Raw genomic sequence first — 12,957 nt, forward strand, 5'->3', positions numbered from 1 at the left:
GAGTAACAGCAATTTTCAGGGATAAAGGGAAGATAACCATAAGGTCTGACTGCCTGCGGGGTTGGGCAGAATAGAGCCATATTTTTCTTCTTGCAGAGAGCCTATAAATGGACGTGCAAGTAAGAGAGATATTGCTGAGTTCTTTTCCCAGCAAGGAATACCCTGGGGAAGGAATGCATTCCTGAAGGGAGGTCTATAAATGGCTGCTCTGGGAGTGTCTGTCTTATGCAGTTGAGATAAGGACTGAAATACGTTCTGGTCTCCTGCAGTACCCTCAGGCTTACTAGGATTGGGAAATTCCAGCCTGGTAAATTTTGGTCAGACCAGTTCTCTGCTCTAGAACCCTGTTTTCTGTTCAGATGTTTATCAAGACAATATATGCACAGCGGGACATAGACACTCATCAGTAATTCTAATTTTGCCTTTGCCTTGTGATCTTTATTCCCTTTTGAAGCATGTGATCTTTGTGACCTACTCCCTGTTTGTACAACCCCTCTCCTTTTAAAATCCCTAATAAAAACTTGCTGGTTTTGCGGCTCAGGGGGCATCATGGACCTACCAACATGTGATGTCACCCCTGGCGACCCAGCTGTAAAATTCCTCTCTTTGTACTCTTTCTCTTTATTTCTCAGACTGGTCAACACTTAGGGAAAACAGAAAGAACCTACATGGAAATACTGGGGGTGGGTTCCCCCAATATTAACCTAGACAAAATTGTTCACTTGTGAGCTGCATTAGAAAAGAGGATCCAAAATGTTTCAGAAACAAAGGAATCCTTTTTTTTTAAACTGGTACTTAGAGCTTTCCAAAAGATTGAATGAATACAAAATTGTCACTCTAAAAGACTCTTTACAAAAGGTGAACAGGCACATGTCTTTATAGTAGCTACAACAGTTGTAGGGACCAAGAAGATCTTCTTGTATATATTTTAAACCAAAACCAAAGAATCCCAAATGAAAGAACCCTGTGCCCTAAGACATTTGCCTTTATTATAAACAGCCAGGCCGTTGGGAAAAAAAGTATCAATTTTTACACCAGGCATCTGACGGACCCATTCCTTTTGGCTTGGACTGATTCCCGACTAGAGGAATCCTCCAAAGGCTTCACTCCTGAGACAATAATCAAGTAATCTCTCAGAAATTTTAAAAAAAAGAATATTTCTTTGGTAGGGATTTAAAATCAAGTCTTAAAGATCCTCATGTCTAATTGACTATTTCCAGAAAAATACTTGTAAGAATTATTGGTCTCTATTTTTTTCTATTTGATCTGATGGAAACCTCTCTCTCTGCTGGGAACTTCTCAGTTGATTAAAACCCCTCTTCTCAAACCCCTGCAGACTGTATGATCTGCCAACTATGTCCACCTTTTTCTTGTTGTCATGATCTTTGGTATGCCCCAAAACTCTTGGAAAAACAACAACAACAACAACAACAAGACAACTGATTGGTTTGTCATTCAATCTTGAAAACAAACAAACAAACAAACAAGAAAAGAACAAACCAGTCTCTAACAATAAGTCAAGATTAGAAATATCCATGTTGAGTCCAGGTGTACAAAATGCTTGTCTTAGCCTTCCATGGGCTCCACCCACTCAATATTCCAGTGAAAAGACACAAACTTTGTTTTTGGGAAAGAATGGATAGGCCCTTGGAAGAATAGATGGTGGTTTGTGACAAAGTCAGTCTGTGGTGGACTTCTGGCCTCCTCTCCTGTGATTTTGGGATTTTCTACATGGACCCTTTGGATGCTTCCATCTGGAAACTTCTCCTTGCAGAGAGAGAGATATTAAACTAATTGGGCTTATTTTATGTATTAAATTATATGGGAAGCATTGTCAAATAAGTAATGCTAAACCTCCATTGAGTTATATTTGTATGATTATTTTATTAATATGTGCTTCAGAAATTCTATGAAATTCATAGAAATCTAATCATCCTGATATAACACTATCAGTCTTAATTCTAGTTATTATCTTAAAATGTTGTATGCAGCAATAACCAAATTTCCTTGTCAATTACATAATCATTGTAATTATCTCTCATTAGATCTTTAAAAATGGCCACTTAAATTATATGGTTTTGTCATTCACAGAGGGATAATTGTTTACTCTGGTATCTTCCTAAGAAACTGTACACCTAAATTGTTTTGTCTTCAAGGAGATTCAAAGAAAGGACTCTAACAAGTTTCTGATAACTTTAAGATCATACCATTAAACTAGGTAAGAATTTCCAGAACTCTAATGAAGAATCTGGTTCATAAAACTGCTAATCCAACATCAAGCAGAACAATAATTAATTAAATGCCAAGGAAATTCTTTGGCAGATTTTCATGCTAAATCAGCCAGTACTGAAATTGTTAAGATAGGCAATTTAAATGAACACCATAAGATTGATCCAAGTCAAATTATATCTATGATAATATTTACTTATTTGAGATGGAGTCTTGCTCTGTTTCCCAAGGCTAGAGTACAGTGGTGCCGATCTTCGCTCACTGCAACCTCTGCCTCGTGGGTTCAAGTGATCCTCCTGCCTCAGTCTCCTGAGTAGCTGGGATTATAGGCATATGCCACCACACCTGGCTAATTTTGTATGGTTAGTAGAGATGGGCTTTCACCATGTTGGCCAGGCGGTCTTGAACTCCTGGCCTCAAGTGATCTGCCTGCCTCGGCCTCCCAAAGTGCTGGGATTACAGCCCTGAGCCACCACATCCAGCCTGATAATCTATTTAATAAACAGTGCTGTGTACCTGAATTGGTATTTAAGAGGATGTAAATCCGATATTAAGTGTAATCTATTGGAGAGCTTGGATGGCCATCTGGTCCTTTCTGAGTCCTTAAAGCTTTCATTATTAGAAATGCTTGTCACTATTAGAAATGCTCTATAACTCATCATGGAGTAGAAAAAATGATCCAAATTATGGAAAATTATTGGTGTGGTGACTGTTCAAAAATTGCTAAAATGGTTTGTAACCAATGTTTGGTCTGTCAAATCCATAATCCCAAGAAGACAATCAAAAATTCAGGTGGTAAATTTCTGCTACCTGATGGGCCATCTGAACATTTATAAAGGGATTTTATCCAGTTGTCACCTTCCATGGGATATGAATATGTTCTTGTAATGGTCTATGTTCTCTGGTCGCATAGAAGCTTTCCATACAGGAAGACCAATATTATAACAATAGCTAAAATATTATCAGAACTGTGTTTCCTTTATATTGCTGGAGAGGTACCCATTTTGCTAGAAAAGTTATAAAGCAAATAAGGTGTAATGAACACAATGGCATTATCATTGTCCCTATTACCCTTGGTCTTCTGGAAAGGTTGAAAGGAAAAATAGCATCTTAAAGCTGAAATTGGGAACATTAACTAACTAGATTGGATTGCCTTAGCTAAAGGTATTACTATTGGCCTTGATGGCAATCAGATCCACCCTCAGTGGAAAACATACATTGATCCCTTATGAAATAGTCAATGGAAGGTCTATGCCCCTGATAATAGGACCTCTCAGTCTCCTAAACTCTGATATGACTAAATTCTTCAAGGTTTTAATTTTTAAAGCAAAGTATATTTTTGGCAGATAAAGGAAGATTTTCATGATTCACTGACTGAGGATAATCAAATCCTTCACAATCTAGAACCTAGACATTGGGTCTTTGGAAAGGACATCAGAGAAAGACTGCCATTAAGCTCCATTGGAAGAGACCATGTCAAGTTCTTTTCTGCAGCAAACCATCAGGGTCTCAAGTCTTGGATCTACGTCTCTCAACTCAAAAGTGCTCCTCCAGACTCCTGGAACTGTATACCTATTGGAAACTCTAAGGTAAAGCTGACCAGGGAAGATTTCCCCCAGAAGCAAATGGCATCCTAGACATCGACAGCTTTCCTAAGATTGTGGATCAAGACTTCTCTGCCGTCATGAAAGCCTTGTCTTTTCCTTTTCTTCCCAATTTCCTGCTGTCCCAGTCCCTTCCTTTTACTTATAGGAAAATCCATGGGACCATAATCTGTGGATGACTTTAGCTAAGTCTTACGCTCTAGTACAGAAACAGAGCAATTGTTGGGTTTATGAAGATAAGCTAGTTTCCACGAGGAAAGATTCCAGTGGCATTCCTGGGGGCTCACTCTTGGTACTAGTGGGATACTGCTAGCATGGAATTTGAAAGTAATCCATAAATTGAGAAAAATCTTGGGTTTGACCAACCAGTCCCACCAGGGGTTCGGGTGAGTAAAAGTCATCTTCTGAAAACACTTAATAAAACATCATGCAGTTTTAGATCCTGTTTATTTAAACACTGCCACCAAATACATAAAGGAAATTTCTCAGAGCAAAGAAACATATGACATGTTTATAGGAGCAGCAAAACACTGGTTTGCAGGCAAGCTTGGCTTTTCCAAAGTGTTCTAAACTTTATGCTCTTCTAATGGGTCTCCAGATTACCATGTTAACAAGATAATGACAACATTGGATACCTCTTTAAATCAGCTAACTGCAGTTCTTAATCATTATCACATCCTGAACAAAGACTATGACCAATTGTACTCAAATCCTTTTGAGCTGCCTATGCCTGAACTTTGATTTGGATCAAACTGATTTGGTTCAGAGGCTCCTGTTAGGGAGTACACCTCAGGCTTTTGGCATTTTTGGTATTGTCCTCATAATAGGTCCCCTGGTGTACCGTATCCTTTCAAGTCTTAAATATACGTATGCAGCCATCCACTGAGTGTTGAATTGTCTCACTTTCACTAGATCATCAAGAACATAAAGAATTATTCAACTGATGTGATGTCATGACTTGTGAATTTCATGCTGAGACCAAATAAGTTTATTTATGATGGTGACAGAGAGTTTTCATCAATGCCCTAGATTTTGAGAGGTGGCATCATTAAACTAAATTTGGGGGGATTGTTAAACTAAATTTGACCTGAGAATGCCTCCATACCTGAGTCCTTACTAATGAAATGCAATGTAACTTAGTACTTACACTAACTGAAAACCTAACTTAGGCATATGCTTTTGTCACAAATCAGTCACAGCCAATCACAGCAGCTGAGCTTCAGTCAATCACAGGCAGCCAACTCATCAGACCATGTTCACATAAGGCAAATGCTGAATAAGGCAAACACCAGCTGTAATCAATGAAGGTCTGTACCTCACTGCCGTTTTCTCTTCATAAATGCTATCTGACCACGTTGCAGGCCGAAGTTTCTCTGAACCTGTTCTAGTTTTGATGTCTGCCCAACTTGTGAATTGTTCTTTGTTCAATTAGACTCTGTTAAATTTAATTTGTCTGAAGTTTTCCTTTTAACAACTGAAGCATGCAGCAGGTCTGACATCATTAGGCAATTGAAATTCTCTTTCCTGCAGAGCTAAGACTCTGCCTCCTGCCTGATTCTCAAAGCAGAGCTCCAGGGAGCAGCAACACTAATTGTATAGGGCTGGCATACTAGAGAAAACCGATTTGCTACCCCAGTGTAGGGCTTTTTCTAACTTCCCTCCAAAAGGAAATATACTAGATCCCTGCTCACTCCCTGAGGTACTGTCTTCACTAAGGTGTGATGCTTGTTCATGGATTGACGTGTTTTCCCTCCAGATATATGTTTCTACTTAAAATGCAGAAAGTGTTTTAATGTGGAGGAATGACCCTAATGATAGAAGTTTTAATAAGTCAAATGAGCAGAAAGGCAAGACAATATAACAAAAAGAGCACCAGTTTTGGCATAGCAGGCACTCAATAAATGTAAGTTCCACTTCTTTCCTTATGCTGAGTGTCTCCTGATTACCTAGCACTATGGTAAATGCCCAAGAAACTCTAAGATATAAACCTTTTGTTTGAGAAGGCTTTATTTGTACTGATGAGATGATATAGGAAAATACTTTCTTTTTCTCTAAATACTATTATCTTGTAGGCAGCAGACTGGCCAATACAAATAATTTAAACTTTAGAGAGAAAAGAAAAAGCCAGTCATCTGCTGTGTAGTCTATGCAGTCTCAAAACAGCAGCTGAGTTTTTTGACAGAACTCTTCTGGGTATTGGAAGGCAGACTAAATACTTTACTTGCTGCCCAGCAACACGAAGATGGAAAACACATCTTCTGATTAATTAAAAGCAAAAGGTTGGAACTACTTACCTTTCCATTCTTTAATTAACAAAGCCCACAGGCCACATGAGGAAGTAATAACACTCATTATGTTGTGATGAAGGACTGTGATGATGAGTTAAGTCAGATGGGACTCCAGGCACGATTCCCTTCAAGGCTTCCCCAAAACGTGCCCCGAATGTAGACAGATCCTTACTTGTTGAAGTACTGTGTCTCACCAGTGCTGGCATATGCTTCTTCAGAGAGTGCATTCCCTTTTGCAAGGCAAAGAAAAGTCCTTAAAACAAAAGGTTATATTTTAATTAAGCCAAGGTAAGGCATCCTTTCTGCAATTTCCTTTATTGAAATAATACCTCCTTTGATTTGTATCTGTTGGTGTTAGTCTTTGGAACAAAAATCATTGATCCCTTCCAGGCAGAACTGTCCCATCTGAATGATCAAAAGCCTTGCTAGCTGACATACAAACCAACAAATTGTTTTCTTTTTGTCCTTTAAATCTCCCAGGAAGCACCTTTTAAAGATAGTCTTCATTCCCCAGGCTTTGCTCACCATCCTTCATGCCAGTGGGTGGTCTCAAGGAATTTGAGCAAATGGCAAACACTCATTCTACCTGCAGGTGGAAGACTGACCCCCCGCCTCTCAAATTCCTCCAGCCTCCTTGGAGGGTTTTTTCTTTCTGTGTCACCAACGTACCGCTGAAATTTGTTAGTCAAATAGCTTTCTACCCATGAGGAAAGTGAGCTTTGATATGTATTTGCTTCTCATTCAACTATAGCAGCACCAGTTAAGATGCTGCCTCCACATGAATGTAAATTTCATTCTAAAGTCCCCTCTCTGATGGGAGTAAGAAATAACTCAATAGCATTAGTATGGAACACTGGGTGTCAGGATTTTTGCCCTCATTTCCCATTTTTTTTTTTTTTTGAAACTAAATTCAGTACCTCTATTATCTTTAAGAATCAGGGATACTGATGATATTTTCCCCCCAGTAAAGAAAGTAAGGGCCTATAAAAATACTCTTTTTAATGCTCTCAAGGGGAAATGCTGAATTGAGAAGCAACTGGGTTTTCTAGAAGTCCAACAAATGTACAGAGTGGCTCTCTGATGGAATACCTAGAGAAAATCCTTGCTTCTTCATGTGAAGGTTTGCATTCACCAAGTCTGATAGTGTAATAGAGGTTACCCTTTTTAAATTAAATGAATTCTAAACAAAATTTTACTTACATTTCCATTTTTGTTTTTTTTTTTTTTAAGAATGGAGTGATTGAGTCTTTTTAGGAAATTTTTACACTTTGTGGCTAACTTTGCATGCCACATTGCAGCATGCTGTAAGTTTTATAGCTCTTGTTAGCAGTAGAAATGCTGACGCTTCTATGATTACAGTGGTCCAACTACAGTGCTATAATTTCTGTCACTGAAAAACCTCACGCTGCTAAAACCTTGAAGATGATCTGAATTGTAGATGGTTTTAAAACTGGTTTAGGCAATCCCATTACTGGGCATATGCCCTAAGGAACATAAATCATTCTATTATAGAGATACATGTGCACATACGTTCATTGCGGCACTATTCACAATAGCAAAGACATGGAGTCAACCCAAATGCCTATCAATGATAGACTGGATAAAGAAAATGGGGTACATGTACACCATGGAATACTATGCAGGCAAAAAAGGAATGAGACCATGCCGTTTACAGGAACGTGGATGGAGCTGGAAGCCATTATCCTCAGCAAACTCACAAAGGAACAGGAAACCACATACTGTGTGTTGTCACTTATAAGAACAATGAGAGCATGTGGACACATGGGGGGAAACAACACATACTGGGGCCTGCCAGGGGAGGGGTGTGTGGGGAGGGAAAGCATCGGGAAGAATGCTAATACATACTGGGCTTAATACCTGGGTAATGGTAAGGGAGGAGATCACCCCTCATATTGTCTTATGCCCAATTTCTGCCTCCAAAGAAAGAACAAGTAAAAACTAAAAGGCAGAAATGGAATCCACAGGCAGCACTGTGCGCTGGGCCTGGTAGTCAAAAATCAGCCCCTGACCTAACTGCTTGTGTTACCTATAGATTCCAGACATTGTATGGAAAAGCATCATGAAAATCCCTGTCCTGTTCTGTTCCTTTCTGATTACCGGTACATGCAGCCCGCAGTCACGTACTCCCTGCTTGCACAATTGATCACGACCCTCTCACGCAGACCCCCTTAGAGTTGTAAGCCCTTAAAAGGGACAGGAATTGCTCACTTCGGGAGCTCGGTTTTTGAGACGTGAGTCCACCGATGCTCCCAGCTGAATAAAGCCCTTCCTTCTTTGACTCAGTGTCTGAGGGTTTTTTTCTGTGGCTCGGGGTGACCTGTGCAGTGAACTGCTGTGGCACACATTTACCTATGTAACAAACCTGCACATCCTGCCCATGTACCCTGGAACTGAAAATAAAAGTTGATTTAAAAAAAAAAAAACAAAAAAAAACCTAGCTATAGGAAACCATCCCAAATTCAATGGTGTCAATGCCTACTTTCCCTAACTTGGTTTAGCTGCAGGTATGGAAAACTTCCAGATACACTTTCTGCTTCTTTTAGATCTTGAGACACTCTGGTAGGATGTGAGGAGCACTATCTCAGGCAAGAGGCAAATGGGATCTGAAACTTGAAATCCCTCATTAAATCCAGTATCTTTTGTGCGTAATGTGAGCCTGGGCTGACACACCCCAATACAAGTCACCACTAACTCTTGCCTGGTTTATTGGTATTACCTTCTATTAAATCTTCCCAAATTTACTCCAACACTCCTCCAATTCATTTTCACGCAGCATGCAGAGTGATCTTTCCAAAATGGCAACCTGATTATGTCTTCTTGTGAGAAGCATATGCCAAGGCAGGATTAGATATGCTAGGAATTTGGTGGGGAGGGAGGAGAGGGAGCTGAAGGAGATGAGGAAAGACTTTACTCAGAGATGCTGGTCAGACCCCTGTGAGGGAGAGAGGGAAGGAAGGAAGATTGGATAGGAAGAGTCTCGAGCTGCAGTGTAGTTCTAAAAATGTTTCATGTTCCTAATTCTAGTTTCATCTCAAATCTCTCCATCAGCTTCTGAGCTCCAGCTTTGTTGGTGATCTTTCAATTCTTGGAACTCTCCACACCCCATCTGACCCTAGGGTCTTTGCATCCCATCTGACCCTAGGGTCTTTGCACATTTTTTTTTTTTTTCTGAGACAGACTCTCGCTCTGTCACCTAGGCTGGAGGGTGGTGGCACAATCTCGGCTCACTGCAACCTCCACCTCCTGGGTTCGAGCAATTCTCCTGCCTCAGCCTCTGAATAGCTGGGATTACAGGCATGTGCCACCACACCTGGCTAATTTTTATATTTTTAGTAGAGATACGGTTTCACTATGTTGGCCAGGCTGGTCTTGAACTCCTGACCCCAGGTGATCTGCCCTCCTCAGCCTCCCAAAGTGCTGGGATTACAGGCATGGGCTATCTTATTTTATTTGACTGGAATACTTTCCTCTTCAGCTCTCAAAGACAAATAACAACTAGTCCCTGCCTTCAGTGAGTTTTCAATTTATACTGTTGGTTCTCAACCTTGGTTGCCTATTAGAATCACATGGGGAGCTTTAGAAAATTCTGATGTCTAGGCCACTGTCCAAATAAATTAAATCAGATACTCTGGGGATAGCAGGCTTCAGTAGGTTTTAAAGCTCAATAGGAATGTTGCAAGAAGAAATATGATTAGGAGCCAAATGAATCATACCCCTATCATGTGGCTACAGGAATTTGGAGAACAGAGAGATTGGTTGATGCAGATTGTGATTGGAAAGCTTTTCCTGCGGTCTTGAAATCTGAGCTGAGGTAAAAGAATTGACAAGTTTGGAAAAATCTGAGAAAACATGAAAAGTATATGTGGAAAGCATAAAGCGTGTTACCAGGCACTAGGTAAACTGGATAGGTGAGAGGGCCAGACTCTTAAGGTTCTTGGAAGGAATGGCTTGGGTTTGTGTAGGGGAGTATTTGGGAGAAAAGGATGGGAAATTGGATTGTAGCTCATTATGGGAAACCTTAAATTCAAAGTGTAGATTTGGGACTCCTGTAAGCTATGGAGAGACCTAGACAAGTTTTGAATTGATGAGGGTTTATTAGCCAAGATTTTTCGGTCATAAGTAACAGAAACCAATTCTTGTTAACCTAAAAAATAAATAAATAAATAAAAAATCAAAAGTTTACAGGGGTGGTGAGCACTAGCTGTTGGAAAGTAGAAGAACCAGGTCTCAAAAGACTAATATGAGGGCTGTACTAGGGAGAGCTACAGGACAGAAGCCAGTGGACAGTCTTGTTAGGGAACCACCACTGAGAAGGTGACCTTTCAGATATTGCAGTAGAGCCAAGGTTCTTTGTAGACCAGGAGCTACAACAGAAAGCTATAATTGAAGAAGTAATCTATTAGCTGTGTGTCCTGGGTCAAGTTATTTAACCACTCTGTACCTTAGCTTTCTCTTCTGCAAAATGGGAATAATGTGCCTGCCTCAGAAGAATGCTGTGAAGTTTGGAGGCATTAATATACATAGAGCATTTAGAAAACTATCTGGAAATCAGCGAGTATTATAGAAGTATTAAATATTATCCCATGTGAAATATATCGTACCTTAATGTATTAAGCTTTTGCCAGCATTGTCCAACAGAAAACTATTGAACACTTAAAAAGTGGCCAGTGCAACACAGGAAATAAATATAAATTTTATTTCATTTAAATTCAAATAGCCAGACATGGCTAGTCACTATTATACTGGATGGTATAGATCTAGATAAATCATTTTTATGGTACTGCTTTTTAAATTACCTTTAGTATATAGTATTTTGTTAGCAAATTCCTTGAAGATTCCATGTCTCTCTTGTTTGTTGCTGTATCCTTCATGTGTAGAGTTTGTGTTCAGTAAATAATTGTTTAATAAATGGCTGGATACTTCAATCTTACGTTGACTCTGAAATGTAGATCTGCAGTCTCCTTCTCTTTCACAGAAACCTGTTTTATTTCAAAGGAATACGTAAGCATTTCTCTTCTGAGTAGCCAGCCTTACAGAGCGGTAGAAAGAAGTCTTCTTATCAACAGGGACTGTTGTTTTGTTCACTGCTATATCTCTAGAAGTTAGACAAGGACCTATCTTATAGAAAGTTTCCAACAAATATTTATTGAATAAGAATGAATGAGCAGCCAATCTCCTATATAGGAAAACCTCTCTCCTTGATTCCTGGTGAATTATTTCTTTAAAGGTGGTGATCAGTAGTTATAGCCAGCATATACTGATTGTTGCTCTACCAGTTGGTTCCTCTGTGCTCTTTCCCAGTCTTCTCTCATTTAAACCTCACATCAACCCTTCAAGGTGAGGAAACTGAGGCACAAAGAGGCGAAGTAACTTGCTCAAGTCATCACAGCAGGTGAGAGCAGAGTCAAGGTTTGATTCAGGAAGCCTCACTTTCAAGCCCAGACCGAACTATCTCATGACGATGAATGACAATGCATTACATTGTCTGACCATGGTAAGCACTAAAAGTGCTTTCTTCCTTTTTTTCTTCTTTTGCTCCTCCCTCTCATCTTTTCTCCTCTTTATCTTCCCAGTCTCATCCTAGGGATCTACTCTGCACATTTCAGAATTGAGTGTCCCAGTGGCGTAGCCCATTTCCTGTACTTCCACTGGGAAAGGCGTGTGATCTGATCCCCTTCCTCCTGTTCTCTCTGGCTGTATTATGAACACATGTTGCAAGGTCTCATGAAAAAGGGTGCATTCCAGAGTCCCCACTTTAGATTAGACAGAGCAAACATTTACTAACCCCATTCTAAGTTGAAACAAAGCATATTGATCTTTCAATGATTCTTCTATCTCCTTTCATTTTCAAGCATTTTCTGTGAATGTTAGAGGATGTCCTGCCACTCAGGAGCCATCATCTTTACCTTGCCAGATCTAAATTTGAGGATGAGGAGTAAAATTGAGGGGTGGAGATAGCATAGAAAAAAAAAATAAAAAGCTTAAATAGGTCACAAAATTTTGGCCCAGGAAATTTACAAATCTCAAACAAGTTACGTAAATCAAAAGAAAGGAAACATTGTTTCAGCACATAATGGACTGATTGAGAGAAAAGCCAAACAAATTGAGTGTCAAAGCATTTTATAAAACTTCTCTTCACTAAGGCCCCTTTAAAGGGAAAGCGTGTAGCTCCCTCACTCTCCAGGTAGTGAAGCTCTGCCAACAAGCAGTCGCTCTGTCCAAATCTCTGAGCCCAGTTCAGCTTCCTGCCACCTAACAACGACTGGATTTCACACTCTGTTGGAATGAAATCTAGAAAAGAGAGCCCATAAAATTCTGTATTCTCCAGTGAAATGGCAGTGTTTTGAGTCCACAGCAGTGAAATCATTGCTTTGGGTTATCTGTTAATTCCTTTGGCTAAACATTAAGCCTGGAAAGTCATCAATTACAGAAGAGAAGGGGCTTCAGTGAGACATAAAATTAAATAGTAACAGAGAAGTTGAACAGGCATGAGGCAAAGCTCTCCAGAGCCTAGGATGCTGCTTGTATGTAGTAGCCAACTCTGGCCTGTAAAATCCAGTAATCAATTGTATGAGATGTGGAGGAAATGCCAGGCCAAGGATTCATCAATGCCATATGTATACTGCCACGTAAGAGTCAACAGTTTGGGAAGTGGATGAAGCTGTTTTCTGGCTGGACTGGTTTGTGGACAAAAACTTTTTGTTCAGGTTGGACTATTCAAGGAGGGAAAGATCACCTTTTAGACTTCCCCTTGTGATGATGGGCTCAGAGAGACTGTGAGTTGGTGGATTTGGCACATGAGAGGTTTATCCTTC

The 12,957-nt window shown here is 39.9% G+C and overlaps 1 long non-coding RNA gene across 1 annotated transcript; it reads left to right on the forward strand.

Annotated features, from left to right (window-relative positions):
• Window positions 1-309: 309 nt before the first annotated feature.
• Window positions 310-4,271, forward strand: LOC108581008. Its single transcript, XR_001892734.3, has 2 exons — window positions 310-2,218; window positions 3,576-4,271. It is a non-coding gene; the product is annotated as an uncharacterized LOC108581008 (long non-coding RNA).
• The last annotated feature ends 8,686 nt before the right edge of the window (window positions 4,272-12,957 follow it).

This window comes from Papio anubis, chromosome 9 (genome assembly GCF_008728515.1).
Source record: "Papio anubis isolate 15944 chromosome 9, Panubis1.0, whole genome shotgun sequence".
Taxonomy (NCBI): domain Eukaryota; kingdom Metazoa; phylum Chordata; class Mammalia; order Primates; family Cercopithecidae; genus Papio; species Papio anubis.